Source organism: Lepidochelys kempii, chromosome 11 (genome assembly GCF_965140285.1).
Source record: "Lepidochelys kempii isolate rLepKem1 chromosome 11, rLepKem1.hap1, whole genome shotgun sequence".
Lineage (NCBI taxonomy): Eukaryota > Metazoa > Chordata > Testudines > Cheloniidae > Lepidochelys > Lepidochelys kempii.
In genome coordinates this window covers 49,697,101-49,709,485 of record NC_136390.1, presented here as the reverse complement: position 1 = coordinate 49,709,485, position 12,385 = coordinate 49,697,101, and the positions used below count along the sequence as shown (strand labels likewise).

Here is a 12,385-nt window from a genome sequence, read left to right as displayed (position 1 = left end):
CAACTTGCGTAGCTTAGATCAATTTTTCCCTTTAGTGTAGACAAGGCTATAGATGTGTGCAATGCTGTGTCTACTCTTTCATTTGGGCGCTAAATCAGTGGTTTTCCTATTGTATTGCTGGTTGGTTTTCTTAGGTTTTTGGGTGATGTGCTCAACCTAATTTTGACTTCTTATGTGTCATAGGTATTATTTACCACTGAAATATGACTACTCAGTAGTAAGTGTAATAGAAGGTTGTTTGCTTTTGTTGTTTTGTTTTTTAATGAAAATTTACCCTTGCAGTGTTTTACAAGCCACACATCATTATTTATTTTTGTATTGTGGTTGTACTGTCATTAGGAGCCTGTCATAAGGTCACTACGCTTACCCCTGAGTGCCCCCTCCTGATCGCTGGCCTGCTCCTTTCCAATCAAGATACAATTCAGGGTCCTCTTTTCCCAACTTTGCCTTTTTATTTTCTCTGTCGGGTTATTAGATACAGAACATTTTCTGCCCAATTTGGGCTTCGTACAGCTTTATACTTTATAATAAACAAAAAGCCTTTTATTCTACCTGGGCTTCTCTTAACCACAAGATCATCCTGCCTCCCATATTGTCCCCCAAACTATTCAGAACAAAAGATCATTAACCATTAACTTTGCTTAACCCGACACTAATTTCTTCAAGGAGAGCCAGTGCATGAGATTTTTGAGGAGATTTAACACTGTGGAAAGCTTGAAGGACCTATGTGGTTTTGACAATGTGGTTTTTGAACTACAGAGACATAGCAATAATTAGACAAGGTCAGAATTTCAAATTTAGGTAATTTTTTTAAAAATGACCAACAGTAACTCAAAAAAGTATAATTAATTTTCTTTAGGGTTTCAGAAACATGCCCTTTGTCTTCATGAGTAAACATGGCAATTTTCATGCAAATTTCCCAGAAGTTAGAGGGAACTACAAAGAGCTGTATAATAGAGGATAGTTCCAATCCTAACTACCTCTTCTCCATTATGACTTTTGGCTTTGTGAACTACAACACTCTGAACTAATGGTGGACAGTAGGTTGGTTGAATGGTAGGTTGAAGGGCAGTCAGGAAAATTTTATTCATGTCTAGAAATAAAAAAAACACAGTCACATGATTCTGAACCATAAGACCATGCATGTGGGTAGCGCATGTAACATTTTATTAATACGACTCTTGGCCTCCTTCCTCCATTTTCATATTGCCTGTTACAGTCTTGTTTCGTTAGTTTGTGTGCTCTTTGAGGCCCGGACCATATTTTTCTGTACAGTGACTAATACAACAATCAGATTAAATTGTGCAAAGTCATATGATTGAAATAACGTACTGTGAGACACTGAAGAGAAAATGAAGTAAGGCTATACCAGCCTTCAAGTCCAGACCCTCCTGTCCCCCAGTACATACATATGCACTCCTGACAGTAAGACTGCAAGCCCGCTAACTGTTATGTGCATAACTCTTATGTCCATAAAGTTACACACATGTGAGTATTTGCAGGATCAGGGATTTAGTTGGTAAGGGACCTTGAAGAGGCTGAGAGAGGGGAAATGTTTTACTATCTTAACTTTAATAGGGCCTGCTCCTCAGTCAATAGGAGTTTTGCTTTTGTTTCCAGAAAGGACCAGGGCTGGGTCTTTAGATCTAGCAAAAAAACCCCCTCTCTTTTTTTAAAAGAAAACAAGGTAGGAGAAATGAAATTGAAAAGAAATGCACAGGAGGATTAAAGAAGGAAAAGAGGAGAAAATCAGAATTAGAAGATGTAGGAATGTACAGAACAACCTGAAATTGCTAGCCAAGATTTTTTTCTACCTTTTAATCTTCTGAAAGAGATTACTTTTCCTGTATTCCCCAAATTCTAATACATTAGGTCTGTGAGACACTATCATATCTGAAAATCTGGGATTCAGACCAAGAAGAGATTCATTGAGTGCTTTCTGCTGACCAGTGTAGTCATGATGTGCTGACTGCCAGATGTTAATCAATATATGACATCGGGCACCTCATTTAAACAAAAAAAGAGAGAAAAAAATGGGTAAGTAGCCTGGAGAGAAATGAAAATGTGAAAGAAGAAAAATGGGAAGGAAAGACCACAGAAATAGTTTAGCCCATATGGTATGTAACACTACACACCAATCTGTGGTGTCTGCAAGATACAAAAGGGTAAATCAAGGACAAGGATTTTTAATCACAACTCTGAATTCTCTTGTTACATTGTTGGATCAGAAGAGGCTTTAATTTTATTGTACTATTCGACTTTGTTCTTTTTAACTGGTTTATGGTTTTAGACATCCAGAGCCTAGTTCTGAAGCACATACTCTGCCCAAATGTCCATTGACTTGGAGTTAAGTGGGTGTGTGGCCTGAGCATGGAACGCAGGGCTGGAAGTGTAATGTTTCATTCATTCTGCTGTTTAATTTGTTTCTTGCAGAGAACGTTGGCATGAACTGTTTGAACTAATTTGAAGCAAGATTTCTAAATGGACACAAAATGAATATTACCGCAAGTAGTGGTAGGTCCTGCCACTTGGTATCGGGGCAAGATGAGGGTGAGGAAGTGAAACGTATGGTGCATGAGCATGTACAGTTGTTCCCTTGGTGCAGTTTGGAAGCGAACTGGCTGCAGGGCGCACAGATGGCTCAGGTTATGGAAGGGAGGGAGCCAGGGGGTTTGTGCAGCAGGAGCCCAGTGAAAAAGTCCAGAGGGCCTGAGGTAAGAGGGGAACACCCTCTCACAGGACCCACTCAAGGAAAACCTGGGAAGTGAGTAATAAGGCTCCTAGAGTATATGTGGGGGGGTCTGAAGGGTGGAGAACCCCAGGCACTGACCTAGTACTCGGGGATCTACCCAGTCCCCCTGGTTGTAGTCCAGGAGATCTCCGATTCTGGTGGTTTTTGCAGGACCAGCCTCTGGCGCACAGAGGGGGACTCTGCCACCTGCACACGAAAGTGGGGGTTGTGTAGCAGGGGCTCCGCAAGGAGGTCTGCTCCCTTGGTGGCAACCATGGACCTGGTCATTGATAGCAGCTTCCAGGTCTGGAGGAGATCCTGGTAGAAGACCATCAGCTCAGAGAAGTCTTGCGGAAGTCCTCTGAGATGGAGATAAAAGAGGAGCTGCTGGTCGTATGGGAGCCCGGCGGAGGAAGCATGCGCCAACGTGATCCACGCCGGACTACCTGCACCATAAAGTTCAAGGTGGAAGGAGGGGAGGAAAGCAAAATGGGCAGCAAGGGGCGTGCGGGGAAGGCAGCAAGGGGAAAGGGGGCAAACTGCTGCAGGAAGGCCAGTGGGCAAAGCAGAGGATGGGGGAGCCCACTGGCCAAACATAGCTGGGGAAGGGAGGGCACATGTGCCCACGTGCCCTGGCGTGACACAATCTATGCTTGCTGCTGCAATCAGTCCCAGTGATGAAAAAGGGTGAAGCAAACAGCTGTGTCGAGGGGCAAAGAGCAGATCCAGATGGTGAGTGCAGGTGGTGGAGGGGATGGCAGTGGTGGTGGTGGGGGGGGAGTAGATGAACTGGGGGAGGGCTCCACATGCTCCCCTTGCCCTCCACAACAGCACCACGAGAGGAGCAAGATGTAAAAGTCCAGCTAGAAACCCCCTCCACGGTGCCCTGTAACAGTCTTCCTCTTCCTCCTCGACAGCACCAGCAGCAGGCTCTGAAGCAGCAGTCACCAGCAAGCCAGCCAGGAGAGACCCCATGGATGGTAGCAGGAGCAGGGTTCTTCACTCCCCTCTGGAGGGTAGGCCAGCAGAGCCCTCCGAACAGCAGCAGCAACGGCCAGGCAGACCACCAGCCAGCAGGAGAGCCAGAGAGAACTGGCCAGACACTGTAGTGAGGCCAGGGTTAAGTATCACTCTCTGTGCCTGAGTGGGCAGAGCCAGGCCAGGCCTGGCCTTCATGCTTGAAGGTGAGAAGTTTGACAGGAAGTATTAAGAGGCAGGGCCTCCAAAGCAGTTGAAGGGAAGCCAGGGGAGGAAACAAATGACTCTTGCCTGCTGCAGGCCTCCGGCCCTGTACCAAACCGGGCAGCACTCTACCCCGAGAGGAAACAGAGTTTGGAGAGGAGCTGCTGAGTGTGCCAGAAGCCAAATACCCCAAGGAGATGTAGGACCCTGGATGCTGGAACCTTCCCCGGATCATGGTAGGAAGTAGCCCAAAGAAATCAGACTTTAGTCTGGTTTTCCTGTCAGTGCTCAGGTTGGTGTGTTTTGGTGGAGCTCTCTCAGTGGTGGAACTTTCTGCTACTGGCAGGGCTCTGGGCTGGGACCCAGTGGAATAGGATAGGCCTGGGTCTCCCTACCTGCTGCGGCCACGCCACCCCCACCCCCCTACCCCGGGGTGGCCGCCTACCCACCTTAAGTCAAGAGGCCTGCATTTGTCTGACGTCTACCTGAGTCAGGAGGTCAGGTAAAAGAATGCTTGTTTCTCTGCCCCACCCGGAAGGCCTGTTGTTCAGCCCTGCCTGAGGGCCTTAGCTCCCTAGACTGTTTACTGCCCATCGCTGCCCATGGGCTGACCCCATAGTGACCCAGTGAGGTGGAATGGCCTCTCACTGAGCTGGAGGGAGAGGGACGACCACCAACCCACTACAGCTAGATAAAAAGCACTAGTGAAGTCAGTAGAAACTAAAATTTCTTACAGACAATGACTCACTTATACTGCTCTATATACTATACACTTCAAGGAAAGTACAGTATTTATATTCCTATTGATTTATTTTATAATTATATGGTAAAAATGAGAAAGTAAGCAATTTTTCAGTAATAGTGTGCTGTGACACTTTTGTATTTTTATGCCTGATTTTGTAAGCAGGTAATTTAAGTGAGGTGAAATTTGGGGTATGCAAGACGGGGTGCATAGTCTGGAAAGGTTGAGAGCCACTGATGTAAATCTACCCTTGCCAGTTCAAGTATGTTGGTGTGTCACCCACATAAGACATGCTATTTGGTCAGACAGTTGCATTTAGAAGCTTCAGGTACAAGGGCCCATTTATAAGACACTGTATAAACCTGGTGGGAGACTGTCCCTGCTCTGAAGAACTTAAATTCTAGACAGACAAAAAGTAAGAGAAAAATACAAGATACAGGCAATAACTTAGGAATGGAGATATAGATGGGGTAAATTATTTAACCTAGGTTACATAGGAGGTCTGTAGTTGAGCTAGGAACTGAACCCAGCTATTCTGAGTTGGCGGCCAGTCCATTAACCACATGACCATCATCCCCAATGAAGTGCGAGAGCATGTCTGGACTTTAGAACCTAGATAACATTGGGAACAGAGATTTAAAGCCAACATTTTACCATTCTTGTTATTTGGGGGATATGGAGCATGTCATCATGAAGTTTCTGGATTTTAAATATACTGTAAGGGTTACCATTCAAAGAAAAAGTATGAAGAAAACCCTCTCTAAGAGCAAAAGATTTACATTGCAACTCTTCCATTAAAAAAAATACTAAAAAAAACCCCAACTGTTTATCAGCTTGTGGTGGCACTACTCCACCATCCCTGGGACCTGGCAATCAGTCTCCCAATCAGGAGCCCTTCCTTTACTCTGTCCTCAGGGTCTTCCAGCTCCTGGGATAGTGGTTTGCCTTTTCTCCCTGCTACCAGTCACAGGCTTAGCTGAGAGCTCTGCTCCCTCAGAGAGACATCTGCCTCCTTTCCTGGTCCAGCCTCAACTAAGTTGCAGGGCCATGCTTTTATACTTCCTGTCCTGCCTCTGCACTTCTTGCAGAGGGGGTGGGGCAGGAGGAGTTAACCCCCTTTGTACTAGAGGGAGGCCAGTCTACTTCACTACATGCAGGATATACATGAGAGCAAAATTTGGTTCTAGATATGCACTCAGGGACTGTCCTCATATGTTCATACAGCATCTAGCATGGTCCTGCTCACCTCAGTTACTTTGATCATTGCTTTTTAAAATATCTTATTTTTTAAAAATGAATCTGTATAATTTATTACTGAGGCTATGGCCACAAATACTGTGTAGTCTGAATTGTACTTTCACAATTTATTGTCTAATACTCCTGCTTTTGCTGAGCACATGTGGACCTAGCTGTCTTAATAGAAAATTATTGGGTAATTAATCAGCATATCCTGGTTCAGACAACTAGCTCCTGAAACTTATCATAATTCACCGCCATCAGCCAATACTTATAGACTTTAATTTCCTCATAATATTGTCTAGAACACATCAGCTAATATTGAGGGGTCTGACTGCATCTCTTTGAGCTAAACAACATATATTGGAGAGCTCTGCTCTGCACATTTCTCTTACCAATGTCATGATCTGGAGTGCAATCAGGAGCAGGCTTGTCAAAGTGAATAGCAATTTCAGACTTATGTTGTGAAAAGAATAACTCCCCACCAAGGCAAATCACATTAACCAGTGAACGCTGACAGCAGAGTGTGTGGAAATTCTCCCTCCCAACATAATTATTTTTAAATATCAAGTTTAAAATATAATTTTAAAGCAAGATAGGTTTAAAATATAGAAATAAGTACATTCCAGCACTCATTCCCCTTACTCAAGCTAACTCTAGCTGCTACTGCTGCTTTTTTGCTTTTGTTGTTCTTGATTGTAAGCGTATTTGAATTAGGAATTACATCAACAGGAAGTCAGTATTTTGGGGGGAAATTATTTACATGTGTTTATCTAATCTAGATGTTGTTTCTATTTAGCCCCAAAACACCTTGGTGCTGACTCAATGATATATTTTAATTAGCTTCTTCAAGTTAGACTTTTTTTAAAATACAAAAATACTCCTTTAATTAATAATAGCAAATTAGTGATATTCTTGACATAGAAGTCCATGGAACTATATATCCACACACATTCATGTCTCTATGCACAAATTTTGAGAACATGTTGGGACAGGGCACTCCTAATAAAGGACCTCTAAACATCCACTAAAGTCAACAGGAGCCTTTCCTTGACTTCAAAGGACATTGGATCAGGGCAAAAGTGAAGCACACACACCATTTAATGTAAAGAAAATAAATTAGAAGCTTTGACTTCACCAGGGTTTCAACTGGGCCCATGGGCCACTGAGCTCCATGAGGTAGATCCATGCTACTACTACTTCGGTAGTTACCTTGCTTGAATTCTTTACCATAATCTGCAATATACACAGATGTAATGTGTGTTGCTATTCAAAAAACAGGAATAATAGTTTACAGAGACATAGATTTTTAAAGTTAGAAGGAGCAATTAGGATCACCTGGTTGGCTCTCCTGCATAACATAAGCCTCAGAATTTCATCAAGTGATTCCTACATCAGGCCCTTGGGGATAGCATTCCATTAGGATCCATGTGAGAGAATAGGATGGACCCCTGTGTGACACTGCACCCCATATTCTTAATAATTGTATGATTATGATGTAATTATGATGCAATTTGTACAAGATGGGTCATGTGAGGTGTCCTTGGAAAAGTTATGATTTGCTGAATATGATTATCCTCTTTGTTGCATATATAATTTTTTGTATCTAAAGTTATGAATATTTGCTATGTATCTGTATTTCAAATGTGGTGACACTCACTAGGCAAAATACTTCCAGCCTAGAAAGCTGGTGGGTAAGGGCCTATTCAGGATAAAGGGCCATTAGGAAAAACAATAGGCCTGAGGAGAAACTCTTCTCACACCTGGTGAGCTTTCCTGAGAATGCTCCAGACAGCCTGTAAGTAATGGCTGCTATGACTCTGCAAGGGCATGTGACCAGACCACATGACTCTGGACTCCATTTTGGGTACCTGTATTTTTCCACAAACTGGGCTGGGAACTGTTTTTGGAACAAAGTGTTCCCGCCATATGGAAAAGCTATGTAAGGCAGGGAGTGACATCCTCTGTTCTTCACTCTCCCACAACTCACCACCTAAGAGACGCTCCTAAGGAAAAGGACTTGGAACAGGGGTGGAGAGCCCGAGCTGAAAAGCAAGTGCAGCTTGTGTCTTGAGAATCTGCAAGCCTGCTTGTATCATCAGTCAGGGTGAGAAATTGCTAATTTATATCCAGTCTTTCTAGTATCTTAGACTTAGTTTGCGGTTTTGTTTATTTACTAGTTAATCTGTTTGCTATCACTTACATTGACTTAAAATCTATCTTTTGTAGTATGGCAGAGTGGACTAGGTCTGGAGGCCCCCTGCTCGTGGCCCTGCATCACCCTGCCCCGGAATAGAGCAGAGAGAAGTCGTCTAGGAAGCCTAGAGTGGCTGCAGAGGAGTGGCCAATTAGAGGGGCTGATGGAGCAGCCAATCTGGGGCCAGAAGAGCCAGAGCAGAGAAGTCAGTTGCTGTGTGGAGCTCAAGGAGTAAAGATTCGGTGTCCGGAAGACCAGTAGTACCATGGACAGGTCACTGTGGAGCTCTCACTGCAGACAGGACAGAAACCCAGGGAAGGCTGCTGAAGACTGGGTGCTGGCTGGCAGGAAGAGCAGCAGGACCAGCAGAAGGCAAGTGTGGGCAGGCTGAAGCCCAGGGAGACTCAGTCCAGAACCTGGCCAGGCCAGTGAGGGTACCAAGATGGGTCCTGCTGGTCTGGTTGAAGACTGAGCCCAGGGAGGCCTGCTGAAACACCACCAGCTACAGGTACCGAGATGGGCCCCAGCAGGGTAGTTGAAGAAAGCAGTGTCTCTGGGAGAAACCTTAGAGCTATGGCCCAACACCAGGGCCAAGATAAGAACTTGGACTGTATACTCCAAAAGGGGGGAACAGTATATGTGGCTCTGCTAGAGGGCTGAGTTGCTGAAGACCCGCTAAGAGAACCATCAGCCGGGGGAATGCTCGCGAGAGGTGGGTGCCACCCTGATATAAGAACTAAAACCAAAAGCAGGTCCACACCCAACCAACCAAAGGGGGCTGCCCATGAGAGGTGAGTGCTGCCCCCCAAAAAGACTGTAATTGCAGGTATATTGGCCAGAGAAAAGGGGTGCGCATGAGAGGTGGGTGCTGACCCCGTTACATGTAGTTAATAAACTTGTTTTATGTTTTAATCTAAACCACTGTGCCTTTGACTGAAGTGTCTGGGGAAAATCTCAGCTTGGTTTAACACAGGTGTATTGTGCATATTCCTCTTCACATTGAGGGAGGGGTGGACATATTAATGAGCTTATACTGTACAGGTCCCTGTGCAGTTCAAGACAGTATAATTTTGGGTTTATACTCCAGAGGGGAGTGCATGTCTGGGGAGCTGGGAAGCTGGCTTGTGTCTGCTGTTTGCACTCGGGTAGACCAGTTTGTGTGAGTGGTGCCACCTGCTGTCGTGTTGGGTGATAACAGGGTCTGGGTGAGACAGGCTCTGTCCCCAACCTAGTTGTGTGTCTTAGAGGAGTACCATGGTTCCCACAGCTCCCGGACTGCGCTCCAAGGGTGACAACCCTCACAGCCTGACATGCTGATTTTCTCCCAGCTCACACAAAAAGAAGTGGTGCCTTTTACCCTTTTACAGCAATTGCCCTTTTACAGCAATGTCTACCCCTCTGGACTCAACCTAAAGACAATTTTCTGTGGGTCCAGGAGTCTTTGTGTGGGAGCATGTTTGGGGAGGGTGAGCTTGTGTGGATGTACATCATCGTAAATCTGCCCAAAAGTTAACATAGCTAGTGGCTGCACTGAGCCCTTTCAAAGCTGGGGACCCACCTTGATATGGTGCTTCAGAACCATCTGCTGGCAGGGGAAGCATTGTCAGTCTGACCCCAAAGGCTTTGTGCTGCTAGGAAGCAGAGGGTCTGGTTGCAGACACACAGGACCTTGCCTATGCAGCTAGCCCATTCCTCTAACTAGCCCCCTGGAATCCTGGGCTTTGGTGTCAAGCTTCTCTCTGTTCTACAAGGAGGAAAGGCAAACCCTGCCTTCCTTCCCATCCACTGACAATGACTGTGAATTCATGTATATTCTTTCTTTGTATACTTTCAAAAGGTCTTTTTTGTGGGGAAGATAGGATATGACAAAACATCTATGAGAATTTGTCAAACACAGATCCACATTTTACATTGCTAGATCAGCAGTCAGATGTTATTTACACAGATCACTATTGAGTGTCATGGTGCAATGTGGCCTGTCATGTAACATGTTTCAGAGCACAAGTGGGCTTTCAGCATTCAAATAACTGGGTCACTGGACATTTCTCAAGAGCCATCAATTTTAAATTTGTGCAGAGGAGAATATGAGAAAGAAAAAGGAGACTTCATCTTGGAGTTCCTTATACTCTTACCATTTTGAACACAGAACTCCTGGTTCCTTCTATGGGAGCTTTGTGCAAAGATCAAAGGTTGAGCGTGGTTCTTATTTTTTAGTTGCATATGCACAGCAGGACTTTTCGTATCTTTGTTTCGTCACAAAGCAAGTTAATCAAATTGCACACAGACAGTACTAAGCAATTTGAAAATATAGCTTAGATTTAATGTCCTTCTAAAAGAGATTAACTAGCTAGGAGTTGTTACAGATTCTAGTTGGTGAGCTTCCAATAAACAGAGATGTCTTTCCTGAAGAAAAACAGACTTTTGTGGGAAAGATGCTTAGCTATTTACTTCAGAAACCCAACAGAAAGTAAAGTCCCTTCATAAAGGCCCTTTTTTGTTTGGGGGTATTTATTCAAAAAAGGTTCATCTAGAAAGCATATAAATTAAGGTAGATGCATTTGTGGTACCTCATCAAGAAATGGAGAATAATCTACTCTAAGCCATAATAACTTTCTTCAGCTGCTGCCCTCATTATATACGTTGTTGAAAATTAGATGCAGCCATCCTACCTTCCTCTCTTGAGGGAACTCCTCTGAACCCTAACTTCCCACATGTTGCTTCCCCTATTCATTAGGGAAGTTGGCACACAGGGACACCATGATTACAAGGTCTCCCCATCCTTTGGGGTTCCAAAGGTTCTGTGCTGCCTATCACAATACTGTATGCTAGAAATGTATTTTAAATTGCATATACATTTTTAAACAATCCTATGACAAATTTCATATTGCTTTACAACATAGTGGTGTCTTCCCTGAATGTTCACATTCAGTTTTTGATGAAGACTATTGTCTAGTATTTGGCATTCAGTCTAACACCAAAAAAGTAAATTCTTCATAACCCTGTTCGGCTCCCTCTTTCATTATATTCTATGCAGTTACACAACTGGACATAGGTGTATGTGATGCTACCCAGGGTTGTGAGGCATCTCACCATCACCTGCCTGAAACCATCAGTGCTCTGGCAACACAAATGCTACCTTCCAGGCTTCGTGGTTTCTGCGTACGTTAGCGATAGGTACACACACTAAGCCCCAAGTCTTCTAGGCATCCCCATGGAGTGCTCAGCTCTTGTTCCACTGAATACTCACAGAATTCTCTTAGATCTGCTGTTCTCAAAGGAATAGTACACACCAGCTTATAAGATTCAACTCAGGATCACCACTCAACACACAGCACTTAGATATATTTTAGAGTGAAAACTAGAACAAGTTTATTTTCAAAGGACAGAGATTGAACTGATAGAGAATGGAACTGGAAACAAATGGTTACATATAAAAACAGAATCATAACATGCTTCCTAGGGCCTAAACTTAACCAACTAGGCATTCCCCTGTCTTCTACAAGGTAGCATAACCTAAGTCCTTTCCTCAGCGTTTTCAACCAGTTTGGCTAAGATCCCTTCTCACAAGATCAAGCCTGCAGGTGGCTTGTCCTCCAAGATTGAAATAACAGCTGGGGGTTCATCTGCACCCTGATATAGTTTCAAAAGTTCATTGTCTTACACCTTAACAGGATAACTCCTGCGGTTTTTGTTTTTTCCTTCCAGCCTCTGCAGTTTGCTCAGATTGTAAATGGACACTCCTTGTGAAGCATACAATACTTAATTTGCACATGACCAGCCAGAGAGAGATCAGCATGCCTTCCCCCCTGCCTGACAGGAGTAGGTGGATCACGTTTTAGTGACTTCTTTTAACTCACAGACTAAAGAACATAATTTTTAGTATATATACACATAAAACTCTTCACATAATTTCTGTGCTTACATCTCACAGTTATTACGACTGATATGACATTCTTTGGTGGATAAGTAGGTAGATATGCCAGACCCAGAGGATTTCTGTAACCCTTAAGTATCCCTGTGCCCTCCTCCAGTTGGCATCAAAAGATCCTTGGGTCCTGGTGTACAAGGGAGCCCTGCTTGGAGACTTATGCATGCACAATAGAAATGTTCTAGGAATGTTTGTTTCACTTGTGTGGGTTTCTCCTCTGTGCTGGCAGTCTGGATGCGCTCTGCAGATCACCGGTGGCTGTGAGTTCTTCTTCAGTGTATACTCTAACAAAACTCCCACTGTATCTCTGATCATTTTCATGAGTACATCTACAGGGCCAAAATCTGAAGTAATTATCAGTTTCTAGTA

At 44.1% G+C, this 12,385-nt stretch overlaps 1 long non-coding RNA gene across 6 annotated transcripts in view; it reads left to right on the top strand.

Annotated features, from left to right (window-relative positions):
• The window catches only part of LOC140895717 (uncharacterized), a 78,398-nt gene extending 69,392 nt beyond the window's left edge, over positions 1–9,006 (top strand). For 4 of the 6 annotated variants that reach the window (XR_012154319.2, XR_012154318.2, XR_013634423.1 and 1 more), the window contains 4 exons: positions 2,434–3,196; positions 3,649–4,149; positions 7,890–7,998; positions 8,121–9,006. This is a non-coding gene — a long non-coding RNA (uncharacterized LOC140895717). The remainder of the gene's footprint in view (positions 1–2,433; positions 3,197–3,648; positions 4,150–7,889; positions 7,999–8,120) is intronic. The other 2 variants (XR_013634426.1, XR_013634424.1) reach the window with 2 other exon arrangements.
• The last annotated feature ends 3,379 nt before the right edge of the window (positions 9,007–12,385 follow it).